We start from the raw sequence: 14,602 nt of genomic DNA on the forward strand, positions 1-14,602 counted from the left end.
AGATCTCACACACACACTTCATTCATCATATCTTATGTTCATGCTATCATATCTATGCCCAATGCCTGTAATATTCCACATTGGATGCATTTCATACTTACATTGTTTAGCATGTTTCATATTCTACCACTTGCATAGATTCATGTCATATTTATTCTGTCTATTTTACTTGACATATATGATTTTATTTCGTGCTTTTAAATTTCTTATTCTGGCATTAACTCCCATTGTAAGTTTTTCTTTTTCTTTTTGCAGGCCATGGTAAAAAGGAAGACCATTGCCAACAGGCAACACGGGCCCACTTGACATACTAGGCCATGGACAGAGGAGCCAGCAGAGCCCTCTTATGCACAGCGGGAGCAAGCACAGGTTACCCCGCCTCAGTCACCATCTCATGAGCCTGAGGATGACCACATACCATCCACTTCTGCGGCTCATCCTGCTTTTACTCCATCACTATCTCCATCGCAGACTGGAGCGAGCATTCACATATACCACCTCAGCCAGCTCAGCCAGCTTATCTGGGGCGTGATAGGCCCACGCCTCGATATACGCACATGACACTCGACCATGAGTCAGAGTTTGACAAGGCTTTCTTCTCTCGATCGGTGCTGACCCGATCTGCCTACCAGGATATTATTCAGAGGGGCCTAGCCGCTATTCTTGCCCTCGTTACAGAGCTGGTCTACCCACGGCTGGTTCGGTTGTTCTACCAGAACCTCCGACCATCGCCGCGTACCATAGCCGAGATGGTCACTTCTATCGATGGCCATCCGATCACCATTACAGTGGATATTTTAGCCAGCTCTTGCCGCTGTCCACATAGATGTCCCCTAGAGCTTCAGGACACGTATCAGAGGCTATTCAGGCCTTCATATACCGACATGGCAGTTTTCCTCATAGGTCACCATGCCAGTGGCGAGACCTTCGCCACCCAGATATTCCTTCCAGACGACCTATGGTTTATTGATTCCGTTCTCTATCGGAATATATACATGGCGGGCACAAGATTCAGAGGAGGGGCGATTATCTGACAGCCTTTTACTCTTTCTACACCGGGCACTGGGTGTCCATACCCGCGCTCATCTGAAGCGTGATGAGGAAGCTGTATGACGAGTACATCAGCAAGGAGACGCCCGAATGGGCTAAGTCTCTTCCTTTCAGCCACCTCATCACCCAGATCTTCATCGACCAACGCTACCCCATCCATCCTTGGGAATACCCCGAGAGAGGTTCCTGTCACTACCTCAAAAAAGACTGGAACAAGACCTACCGCTCCATTATTACTAGGTTATTGGACCACGCAGTACTGGCTGCAGTGGAGTTAGAGCTAAAGGAAGCACAGGTACAGGCCCAGGCCCAGGCAGAGGCAGAGGCACCGGTAGAGGTAGCAACAGCACATCCCGCAGCGAACAACGCACCAGTCGATCCAGCTGCCGAGCATTTAGACATAGACTTAGAGCGCCCTACAGACGATGCAGAGCAGGATTTTTCATCCAGGTCGCCCATTCATGAGCAGGAGCAGACTAAGGAGCTTTCTTCTGATTCATCTATGCCTGAGACTCCAGATATAACCGCCGGCTTTAGAGTACATTTGCAGATGCTTAAGGATGCTATTGTTTCCATCCGAGCTGACCTCACAGCCCACAGAGCTGATTTTGCTGCCTTTCGCACGGATATTGCGACTATGTTCAAAGATTTATCCAGAGACATCCGCGGAGCCAAACTTACCCGTCCTACCTCATCCTCCTAAGCTCATAGTCTTTTCTATCTTATGATCCCTCTCTCCTTTTGATACTTTACTATTGTCACTATACATTATTATTTTTAAACCTGGTCTGTCAGCTTTGATATTTTTGTTGTACCTACACTTTATCCATTTTATATATATCTATTTTTGCTATAGATGTCATATGATTGTATTCTCATATCTGTATGTTTGACTCCATCAGGTGCATTACAGTGACTTCAGTGAGAAAGTGTTATCTAATTTTCAGGACCACCCTTAACTTCTCTCATTTCTTTATCTGTTTATCCCATTTACACTTGCATGACCACCATGCACTGATTATCCCATTTTTGTTATCTGATGAATTTATCAATGTGCCAATTTTCAGGACCACAGTTCATCCCAAGTTTGGGGGGGCCATGCCACCCACTTTGGATATTTTAGTCCCGATCATTCTTACTTAGTTGCACTGGTATACTCTTTCCTTTGTTCTCTTTGCACATTAAGGACATTGTGCAATTTAAGTTTGGGGGGGAATGGTACTTTACAGTGTTAGTTTTAAATTCAAATTTTGAGCATGACTTGTGTATTTAAGGGATATTTCTATGATTGGTCTATATCTAGCTATGATTTTGATCTTTTGAGGACTATATTGCTTAAAATTTAAAAATTGCTTGACTTGAGAGTCCAATATTCCTTGTGTACCTTATGAATGCCATTTAGAAGTAAATTTTTTGAAAGATTGATATCTTACTTGCATTTGTGGTCCACATCATCATGATTTTGTGATTGTTTTGAGATTCATTTTAGGATTCTGCACTAGCACCAATGCACACTAGCATTCATTTGTGGGGTACATGCTTTGTTGATTATTGAATTGGTTATATCCCAATTGAGATAGTAGTGTATTGAAAGTTTTCATCCTTGATAAAGGTGGATAATAACCCCTTTTCACTAAGTAGCCGGGATTTTAGCCTCATCAAGCATTGAACTTCTCGCGCTGAAAGGTGGAGGGCCCAAACTCTAGGTTAATAATTGAACTTTATTCAAAAAAGAAAAAAGAAAAAAAGTGAGGGCTTCTCCCAAAAAGGTGAGAAGTAGGAAATGATTAGATGGTTGTTGTCTTAATTTGTAGCCTAGTTGATTTGAGCTTGTAAGTCTGTAGGGGTATTTGAATGCCTAATGCCCTAAAGCCGTCTGGTTTGGGAGTCATTGACTTAACACTCGATCTCATGAATCACTAGAAAGCTTAAGAGATCAATACATTCCACCATACTTCCATCTTTGATCCTAAAAAAAAAAAAAAAAAAAAAATTGAGGGAAAAGAATAAGTACACCTAAAACAATAAAGCTTTAATAAAAGGTCCACTTTTTGTCTTGATGATCGGTACTATATTTGTGTGCTAGTTTGAGGGTAAGGATGTGATTAATTCTTTAGTTGGCTTAGATAGCAACACATTTGATGCCAGTCCACTCAAAAGGATTCTAGAGTTGTTTTGATTTGCATGATCATTTTCTTGATGTGTGGGGGATCATACTTGTTTACTTGATGTTGAAATTTTGGGAGATTGCTTGGAAAGGGTTGAAAAATTACATACTTGAGGTAGTTTTCTCTCAATACTTGTTTGCAATATTGGTGACTCTTTTAAAAGAATGAGCTTAATGTTTGTGGGTACCATTTCTAGAAACCCTCACGAGACTTCACTCGTCCACTAGGGGTAACATAGGGGTTTAAAAGGCTTGTTGCATGTGCTAAGTGCAATCGTGTTCCCTACGAAAGTGGCGTTATCCATTTATTGTTTTCTAGTTCATACTTGTATAGTTATTTATTTCATTCCTTTACTTTCTAATTCATTGCTAGGGACTAGCAATATTTAAGTTTGGGAGTGTGATGAGCGCTGAAAAGTGTATATTTGAACCCCTTAAGCTTAGACATTCTAGTACCTTTATCTATCTTACTTTACCATTTTAGATTGATTTTGTATTATTTCCATTTTCAGGCACTTATCCCGAAAATAAGCTAACTCAGCCAAATAAGAGCTTAATTGAAGCAATTCTGGGATTAAACAAATGAAGGAGCAAAGTGGAGAAAGAGGGAAGCAAATGAAGCCAAAGGTGGGAAGCAGCAAAGTTCGATCAATCCAAGTTCAAGGTTCGATTGATCGAACAATGATCGATCTCAGCACTTCAAGATAGATACAAGCCTTGACCCAAAAGTATAAAGTTCCAAAAGTTCGATCGATCGAACACCATCCTTCGATCGATCGAACACTTTTGTCCTTATTCAAATGATTGATCCTATCCACAGCTGTACCACCCACTAACCACTTTTGTCTTTTTTCCATAAAAATCTCCCAAAAATATCTCAGATTTGTTTTTTTCCAAAAAGCTTAGCCAGTTGGATCGATCCAGCCTAAGTTTGATAGATCTTGTGATACCCCCTAATTTTGGAACACGGATTGATCAAGTCCGCGCACAAAATCAAGGGATATCAAAACAATTTAAGTATTTAACAAGCACAGAATACAAAGATGAATAATAAAGAATAAATAAACCGCTGAAGAAAACTAATAAATAAATATTACTTAATGATTCTCCAACAATTACAATTCGGAAATCCCATAACTCAAGGACCCCTTAAAACATTATCCAATAATCCAATACTATTTAAAAGTACACAAGATGAATAGACGAATGACAGTCTCCCAGCTGCGGATCCTCAACCTCGAGACTGGAACCTCTAATAACCTGAAAAATAAATCGTGGGTTAAACCCTACGAGCAAATTCACTCTACCAGGCCTCTGAAAACCAACAAGCAGATCATCTCTGATCAAAACCAAACCTAATAAAGTTTTAACTTTAATAAAGCACGATATACATGTCTATATATAATTATATATACTATACTAATCACATCCATTAATAGGTTTATTAAATTTCCATACCTATTAAATAATTATTAAAATAATATTCATACCTAGACCAATCTATCATTTCATTTTATAAAAACTCCTTTGACCTTAATCCCATCCTAGTCAGTTGTTTAATCATTTAAACAACAAATTATAATAAAAGAAATACTCTATTTAATCCCAACCCGATAATGATTTTAATTGTTTAAATCACATATCCAAAATCCAAGTTTTGACAAATCATCCACGTCTTCCCCAATATTATTTTATTAATGTAAAATAATACACTAACCAGTAAGTACTAAACTATTCTCATTTAAGAATATCTAACCCTAATCCAATCCATAAATACAACAACTATAGATGATATTTTAATCATCTAACACATAACAACGTAATTATGCTTTGGCAAATCAACCATGCCATTATAAATATTTTTATTTATATATTGGCAATTCAACCATGCCTCCATAAGTATATTTATTTATACATTGGCAATTCAACCATGCCTCCGTGTATGTATATTTATACATTGGCAATTCAACCATGCCTCCACAGGTATATTTATTCATACATTTAATTAGCAATTCATCCATGCTTTCCATATATGTATTCTATTCATACAAATATTTAGGTAATATATTTAATCATTTGACAATTTATCCATGCCCACACTTTAACCATGAATTAACTTTAAAATTAACAATACGCTAAATCATACATAGCCATCACATGCATATTATACGCATATCATTAATTTAACAACTAGCCTATTAAGATATGTCAAATAAGAATGATAATATTAATCATCTTAAATGATTTATATATATATATATACCTACACATATGTTATTTAATGTATATATGTGTTTAACACCTTCTTTAATAATCCTTGATTATTTAAAATCAATATACATACATACATACATACATATATATATATATACACTTCCTTCCATAACAAATTATTAATTTATTATATTTACACAAATTAGTGCAACTAAATATGTCAGAAATAGTTTCCTTTAAATACTCCATATTGGTTTAAATAGTTTTCTGACACTTTCTCACTAAAACTTAAATATCTCCTAGTAGGATGGGAATCTGATAATGAAATTGGTACCATTGGAAAGAAGACGAAAAATCCTTGAATTTGAGCTCAAGAATGACCCAATTTCGATTTAAAATGACTAAGTTATGACCGTTTTAATTTCTAGTGTCGAATTAGGCCAACATAGTTTCCCACGCGCGCCCACGTGCTTACTATGCACTTGCACGCACTGGATTCAAGCCTCCTTGTGTGCTGGTATTGGCTAAGCTCTTTCAGCTACCGTGAGCTCACCACACTGAATCCATCACTTCCTTTATGCCGCATCCAATGGTCATAAATGAGTGCGCAAATGAACACGCTCACACTAGATTATTTTCTATTAACTATAATAGATCTAAGGTCCAGATCAGCGAGTGCACCATCTTCTCATGGTCTGCAATACACCAAATAATCCCATAGTTGACCAGACCACTTCTATGGTCCAGATACACATGCGCACCAAAGTTTTATGCGCCGCGATGCACCATATCAATTCACATAAGTTTAATTAATCAAATGGCCCTAATTGGCGTATATACCCTATTATCCTACACCGCGCCGCACTGGATCAACTCTTTATTGTGCCGCCGCTCCGCATGCGCCAGTTACCTAGTATATATATATATATATATATATATAATTATTTTCCTAACAAATAATAGGAAATTAAATCCTAATAAATTCCTAAAAATATCAGAAAAATTCCAGAAAATTACAGAACAATTCTAGAAAATAAAGAAACCATAATTAACTCTCTTGGGTCACAAATCCACCTATAGATTGATTTTAAAATATACATAACACCTATATATATCAATTAAAATCCAATAATCTAAAAATCAAATATAATAGTTTATACTTTTTAATTATTCCAATCTAACCATAATTTTTAAACAAATAAATTTAATTAAAGCCTTGATACTCAAGGTGAAATCCTTATGAGTTCTAAGAGGAAAGTTAGAGAAAACTCGCCTGAAGGTTTCGAAACGAAACCGACGCTTTAAGCTTTAATTATCTCTTCCAATTCCGACGTCCTCCTTTTCAGATCCGACCTCCTCCTTGTCAGCCCTTCTTCTTCCTCTCTCTCTGTCTGTTTTATTTTTCTAACGTGTAAAACCTTTAACCCTAAAGCCTTATGTGTATTTTTATACACCTTAAATTCCAAATCCTATTCCAACTAGTATTATGAATTAAAATAATAATCTTTAAATAATTTATATCTATAAACATATATATATATATATAAATATATATTCCTTCCATAATTAACTCATTAGTTAATTAAATCATATATACTTATAAATATCAATAAATATATATCTATATATATATCTTTCCATAACAATTATTAATTAATTATATTTATATATAATTATATATATATATATATATATATATATATATAATTGATACAAAAGTGATCATTTAAATAATTAAATAACCACGGACCTTCATTAATTAACCTAATAAGGTTTCATACAAGCCCAAGACCACATCTTTTGGTCCAACTTTCCTTAAGCCCAATCCAATTAATTTAAATAAATAAGATAATTAATTAAATACAGAAATTAAAATAACTAATTACATGAAGCACATAAACAAACAAGAATTTACAACTAAGTCATATAATACCAATAAAATCAACATACCAATAATTCAATCAATAATCAACCACACAAACAATCAATCATCATACATAATCACGAAATATAACTTAATTAAAATAAGATAATTAATCTAGCACTCAATAAAATAAAATAAATCATTGAAAAATAAAATAAAATAATTAATCCTAATTAATAAATCTTTTAAAATTATCGGGGTATTACATTCTTCCCCCCTAACAAACGGAATTCCGTCCTCGGAATTCACAAATCCATGAAATAAAAACTTTGATTATTTAATTTCAAATTTCATTATTCCTTTTATCCGTGTGGAAATTAACCCATCCACACATATTCATTATTAGCAGACACATCACGTAATTAGCTAATTCCATATTTATATAATTGATAAATATAAGTACACACTAGAGACTCTCACTGGACTAAAGCAGTTTCAACCGGATAGTGGGTATCTTATGTAAAACGCACACAAAAGTGGTTACGAGTCCTCCTTCTACCAGAGCCCACACATCCTTAAACCCAGCTACCCATCTCAATCGGCAATATACGCCTCCATCCTAACCACTGATCCTGAGACTCAAGCTTATATCATGGCCCATATATGTGTGTGTGTATGTATATATATATATATAAAATCCATTATATCCACATAAAAGTAAACTATCCAACCATATTATTTCAATGGCATACCATCCAACTATTCCGTTGACCTGACACGAATAAGTAGGACTTAACGCTATGGTTAATCCGTTCCCTTATAAATATATAGGTAGGACGTAACTTCTTTGGTTAATCCGTCCCTGAAATGCCACTGTATTATTTTATTGGTGCATAAATCCATAAAACCCATACTCCAAAATTAGGGGAAGACTCAACGATTTACCAATACCTTCTAAATCGGTGTCTTACCATTTTCCTGATAAGACTCAATGATTTACCATTAGGACACACTAACGGACCGAATATAGAATACAATGAATCCTAAACTTAAGCTCTAAGTAAAAGAGTACACAACGCGGAAGTCACACAACGAAAGACACCCTAGGGACACTTGAACCTGGAGTGCTCTGATACCAACTGTGATACCCCCTAATTTTGGAACACGGATTGATCAAGTCCGCGCACAAAATCAAGGGATATCAAAACAATTTAAGTATTTAACAAGCACAGAATACAAAGATGAATAATAAAGAATAAATAAACCGCTGAAGAAAACTAATAAATAAATATTACTTAAAAATTCTCCAACAATTACAATTCGGAAATCCCATAACTCAAGGACCCCTTAAAACATTATCCAATAATCCAATACTATTTAAAAGTACACAAGATGAATAGACGAATGACAGTCTCCCAGCTGCGGATCCTCAACCTCGAGACTGGAACCTCTAATAACCTGAAAAATAAATCGTGGGTTAAACCCTACGAGCAAGTTCACTCTACCAGGCCTCTGAAAACCAACAAGCAGATCATCTCTGATCAAAACCAAACCTAATAAAGTTTTAACTTTAATAAAGCACGATATACATGTCTATATATAATTATATATACTATACTAATCACATCCATTAATAGGTTTATTAAATTTCCATACCTATTAAATAATTATTAAAATAATATTCATACCTAGACCAATCTACCATTTCATTTTATAAAAACTCCTTTGACCTTAATCCCATCCTAGTCAGTTGTTTAATCATTTAAACAACAAATTATAATAAAAGAAATACTCTATTTAATCCCAACCCGATAATGATTTTAATTGTTTAAATCACATATCCAAAATCCAAGTTTTGACAAATCATCCACGTCTTCCCCAATATTATTTTATTAATGTAAAATAATACACTAACCAGTAAGTACTAAACTATTCTCATTTAAGAATATCTAACCCTAATCCAATCCATAAATACAACAACCATAGATGATATTTTAATCATCTAACACATAACAACGTAATTATGCTTTGGCAAATCAACCATGCCATTGTAAATATTTTTATTTATATATTGGCAATTCAACCATGCCTCCATAAGTATATTTATTTATACATTGGCAATTCAACCATGCCTCCGTGTATGTATATTTATACATTGGCAATTCAACCATGCCTCCACAGGTATATTTATTCATACATTTAATTAGCAATTCATCCATACTTTCCATATATGTATCCTATTCATACAAATATTTAGGTAATATATTTAATCATTTGACAATTTATCCATGCCCACACTTTAACCATGAATTAACTTTAAAATTAACAATACGCTAAATCATACATAGCCATCACATGCATATTATACGCATATCATTAATTTAACAACCAGCCTATTAAGATATGCCAAATAAGAATGATAATATTAATCATCTTAAATGATTTATATATATATATACCTACACATATGTTATTTAATGTATATATGTGTTTAACACCTTCTTTAATAATCCTTGATTATTTAAAATCAATATACATACATACATACATACATATATATATATATTCATCCTTCCATACAACTCATAGACAAATTAAACTATATATACCCATATATAAATAATTATATATATATATATACACTTTCTTCCATAACAAATTATTAATTTATTATATTTACACAAATTAGTGCAACTAAATATGTCAGAAATAGTTTCCTTTAAATACTCCATATTGGTTTAAATAGTTTTCCGACACTTTCTCACTAAAACATAAATATCTCCTAGTAGGATGGGAATCTGATAATGTAATTGGTACCATTGGAAAGAAGACGAAAAATCCTTGAATTTGAGCTCAAGAATGACCCAATTTCGATTTAAAATAACTAAGTTATGACCGTTTTAATTTCTAGTGTCGAATTAGGCCAACATAGTTTCCCACGCGCGCCCACGTGCTTACTATGCACTTGCACGCACTGGATTCAAGCCTCCTTGTGTGCTGGTATTGGCTAAGCTCTTTCAGCTACCGTGAGCTCACCACACTGAATCCATCACTTCCTTTATGCCGCATCCAATGGTCATAAATGAGTGCGCAAATGAACACGCTCACACTAGATTATTTTCTATTAACTATAATAGATCTAAGGTCCAGATCAGCGAGTGCACCATCTTCTCATGGTCTGCAATACACCAAATAATCCCATAGTTGACCAGACCACTTCTATGGTCCAGATACACATGCGCACCAAAGTTTTATGCGCCGCGATGCACCATATCAATTCACATAAGTTTAATTAATCAAATGGCCCTAATTGGCGTATACACCCTATTATCCTACACCGCGCCGCACTGGACCAACTCTTTATTGTGCCGCCGCTCCGCATGCGCCAGTTACCTAGTGTATATATATATATATATATATATATAATTATTTTCCTAACAAATAATAGGAAATTAAATCCTAATAAATTCCTAAAAATATCAGAAAAATTCCAGAAAATTACAGAACAATTCTAGAAAATAAAGAAACCATAATTAACTCTCTTGGGTCACAAATCCACCTATAGATTGATTTTAAAATATACATAACACCTATATATATCAATTAAAATCCAATAATCTAAAAATCAAATATAATAGTTTATACTTTTTAATTATTCCGATCTAACCATAATTTTTAAACAAATAAATTTAATTAAAGCCTTGATATTCAAGGTGAAATCCTTATGAGTTCTAAGAGGAAAGTTAGAGAAAACTCGCCTGAAGGTTTCGAAACGAAACCGACGCTTTAAGCTTTAATTATCTCTTCCAATTCCGACGTCCTTCTTTTCAGATCCGACCTCCTCCTTGTCAGCCCTTTTTCTTCCTCTCTCTCTGTCTGTTTTATTTTTCTAACGTGTAAAACCTTTAACCCTAAAGCCTTATGTGTATTTTTATACACCTTAAATTCCAAATCCTATTCCAACTAGTATTATGAATTAAAATAATAATCTTTAAATAATTTATATCTATAAACATATATATATATATATATATATATATATATATATATATATATATATTCCTTCCATAATTAACTCATTAGTTAATTAAATCATATATACTTATAAATATCAATAAATATATATCTATATATATATCTTTCCATAACAATTATTAATTAATTATATTTATATATAATTATATATATATATATATATATATATATATATATATATATAATTGGTACAAAAGTGACCATTTAAATAATTAAATAACCACGGACCTTCATTAATTAACCTAATAAGGTTTCATACAAGCCCAAGACCACATCTTTTGGTCCAACTTTCCTTAAGCCCAATCCAATTAATTTAAATAAATAAGATAATTAATTAAATACAGAAATTAAAATAACTAATTACATGAAGCACATAAACAAATAAGAATTTACAACTAAGTCATATAATACCAATAAAATCAACATACCAATAATTCAATCAATAATCAACCACACAAACAATCAATCATCATACATAATCACGAAATATAACTTAATTAAAATAAGATAATTAATCTAGCACTCAATAAAATAAAATAAATCATTGAAAAATAAAATAAAATAATTAATCCTAATTAATAAATCTTTTAAAATTATCGGGGTATTACAGATCTCAACCAGTTCGATCGATCCAAGACCAAGGTTCGATCGATCGAACTTCCTCCAGTGCGAAAAAGTTAAAATTTCACCTCATTGAAAGTTGTCCTTTCTCCAATCATTATGGAATATTGTGTGCACAACCCCAGCTCATTTTGGGTGTTATTTTGACCTACCTATATAAGGATAAGGATTGCTTTTTACAAAAAAAGAGCCAACATTATTTTCATATCATCTCTTGGAGAGCAAGCTTAGAGGAGGAGGAGGAGGCTAGAGACACCATTGGAGTTCTTCATCAACATGGAGCAGATTTCAACCATGGAGTTAGCCTTTGAGGGTTGGAGCATCATCATCATGAGTGGCTAGACATTCTCTTAGGGCTAGAGTTAACCCCAAGCATACTTTCTATATCTTAATCTTGTATATTATTGAAGGATTAGTGTTGTAATTGATGTTTTAACACTTTGATATATATAGATTTTATTTATTCAATTATTTATATGGTTTAATGCTTCTAATTTATCATTTTATTCTATCCATATGTCTATGTATGCTATAATAGATGTTCATGTGCTTGTCTCTAGCTTTTGTGTTATTGATGCATGTCTATGTGTATTGATGCCATAGATTTGGAAATTGTCAAAGCATAATGTTTAAAGGAATGCTCTTGTGATTCTCTTGATGGTTCATGCTTGTGCCTTGATGGATTGTGCCTCTCCCCTAGTTTATTTTCATGCTAGTAGTGTAGATGTAGTGTAATTGTAGTGTAGTATTAAATGAGAGGACATTCTATGCTTGTTGTTTGATGATCCAAGCTTTTGAATGCAAGTAGCATATGTCTCTATCCTTGTGTTGTATTTGGATTGTGAGCTTAATGAAAGGATTAAAGACTTGTTTTGATTTATTGTGCCCTTCACATGTTGTTTAGACAATATATGCTTGATTGCTTAGATATATTGTGCCTTTCACATGATGTTTAGACAATACATACTTAACTAGTCATCATTGCTTATTGAATCAACCAAACACACACACACCAATATTGCAACACACCATTTACCCTCATTAATCACTTGTCAATGATATAGAAATGTATTGCTTGGTGGTGATATCTAAACTCCAAGACCTCTCTCTCTTTTACTTACTCTTAATTGCATTCTTTTGTTATCATTTAGCTTAATCTAGTTGCTCTTTAATCAACCAACCAACCAATTGTTTGATCACTTGACCTACTAGCCCTAATAACAATTCCATGACATTGCTCGATCCTCATAATCCCTTGGAACGATCCCTACTCGCCCTAGCTATATTTTTAGTGAAAGGTAGTAGTGGCTTCTATAAATGTAAAACTCTTGGCCCTCGCCTAAATGCACACTCATCAAGCTTGATGTGGCGGCACGACGAGCCCGCATCACTTAGAGATGATGAAGCAGATGATGGAACTTGTTGACACCTTGAATCCATCAACTATGAGCGGCTAAATCTTCTACTTAGGGTTGGATAAACCCTAAGCATGTAACCTAATCTCTCTCTCTTTTCACTTTTTGAGGATTTATTTGTGTAATTTTTGTATAGCCTTGAAATATATATTAATTCTTTCATTTAATTATCTATGTCAATTTTATATTGTCTTATATGTTTTTGATTGATAATTAATCTCTACACTTGATTTCTTTGTGAATTGAATCTTGTGATGGCTATGCATTGTGTTAATTAGATATAATTGTGTTTTAATTTGATGGAATTTTCTTCTATTAGATGGGTTGTACTACATAGTTAATTTAATTGGGTTAAATTCTTGTTGAATTTAGTTAATTTCAAGCTTAATTAGTTTAATTGCACTTTCATTCTTAGGTAAGTAGACAATCCATGCTTATGTTTGATTTCCATGCTTGTTGCCACAATTTACATTATCCTCTAGATTAATGTGAGTTGAAATTGCTAACTGAATTGATGGACCATGCTTTGAATTGGTGAATTGATTTACATTTAGTTAATTGTCATTAGGTAAATGATTCAAGCTTTAAATTGATGTTTCATACTTTTCATTGCAATTGTTAGCCACATTTAGATTATACATTTTATTTCCCCAATTAATTGAAAGTTAGTGAGTTAGGGAATTTGTTTAGTGGTGAATCCTACACCCTAAGTCTCTTCCCAATCTAGTAAACTCTATTTATTTTATTGAAATCATTTAGTTTAAAATTAGTCAATCACAAAACCAAACCTTTTTAGTAATCACATAAGCACTAAAGTAGAATTCAATTCTGAAAAGCCTATAACTGTTTAGATCTCTTGGGACGATCCCTGCTCACTTCATACTCCATAGTATAAGTGTTTAGTAGTTATGTAAATTATAAAATATGGTGCCCACTTGACATTATTTCAAAACCTTAAGTGTTGTGCATTATTTTGTGCACACGCTCGGTCGCACCAGTGAGCATAAAGCTCAGTAGGTAGCACTTAAGACACGCATCTTGTGTCCTTGTGAGTCCATACAAAGAATAGATCAATAGGAATAGGGATCATACAATGTCGGGATAATACAACATTTCAACCAAACTCAAGTGCAAACAATACAATGCCATGGAATGCAAATGCATGCTGATGTCGCTCCCCATTTTCACATTTCAAACCATCACTTTCAAACTGTTAATACAACCCGCCCTTTGGTG

Source organism: Cornus florida, unplaced genomic scaffold (genome assembly GCF_030987335.1).
Source record: "Cornus florida cultivar Cherokee Brave unplaced genomic scaffold, ASM3098733v1 CherokeeBrave_3.0.0_Hap2_Chr06, whole genome shotgun sequence".
Lineage (NCBI taxonomy): Eukaryota > Viridiplantae > Streptophyta > Magnoliopsida > Cornales > Cornaceae > Cornus > Cornus florida.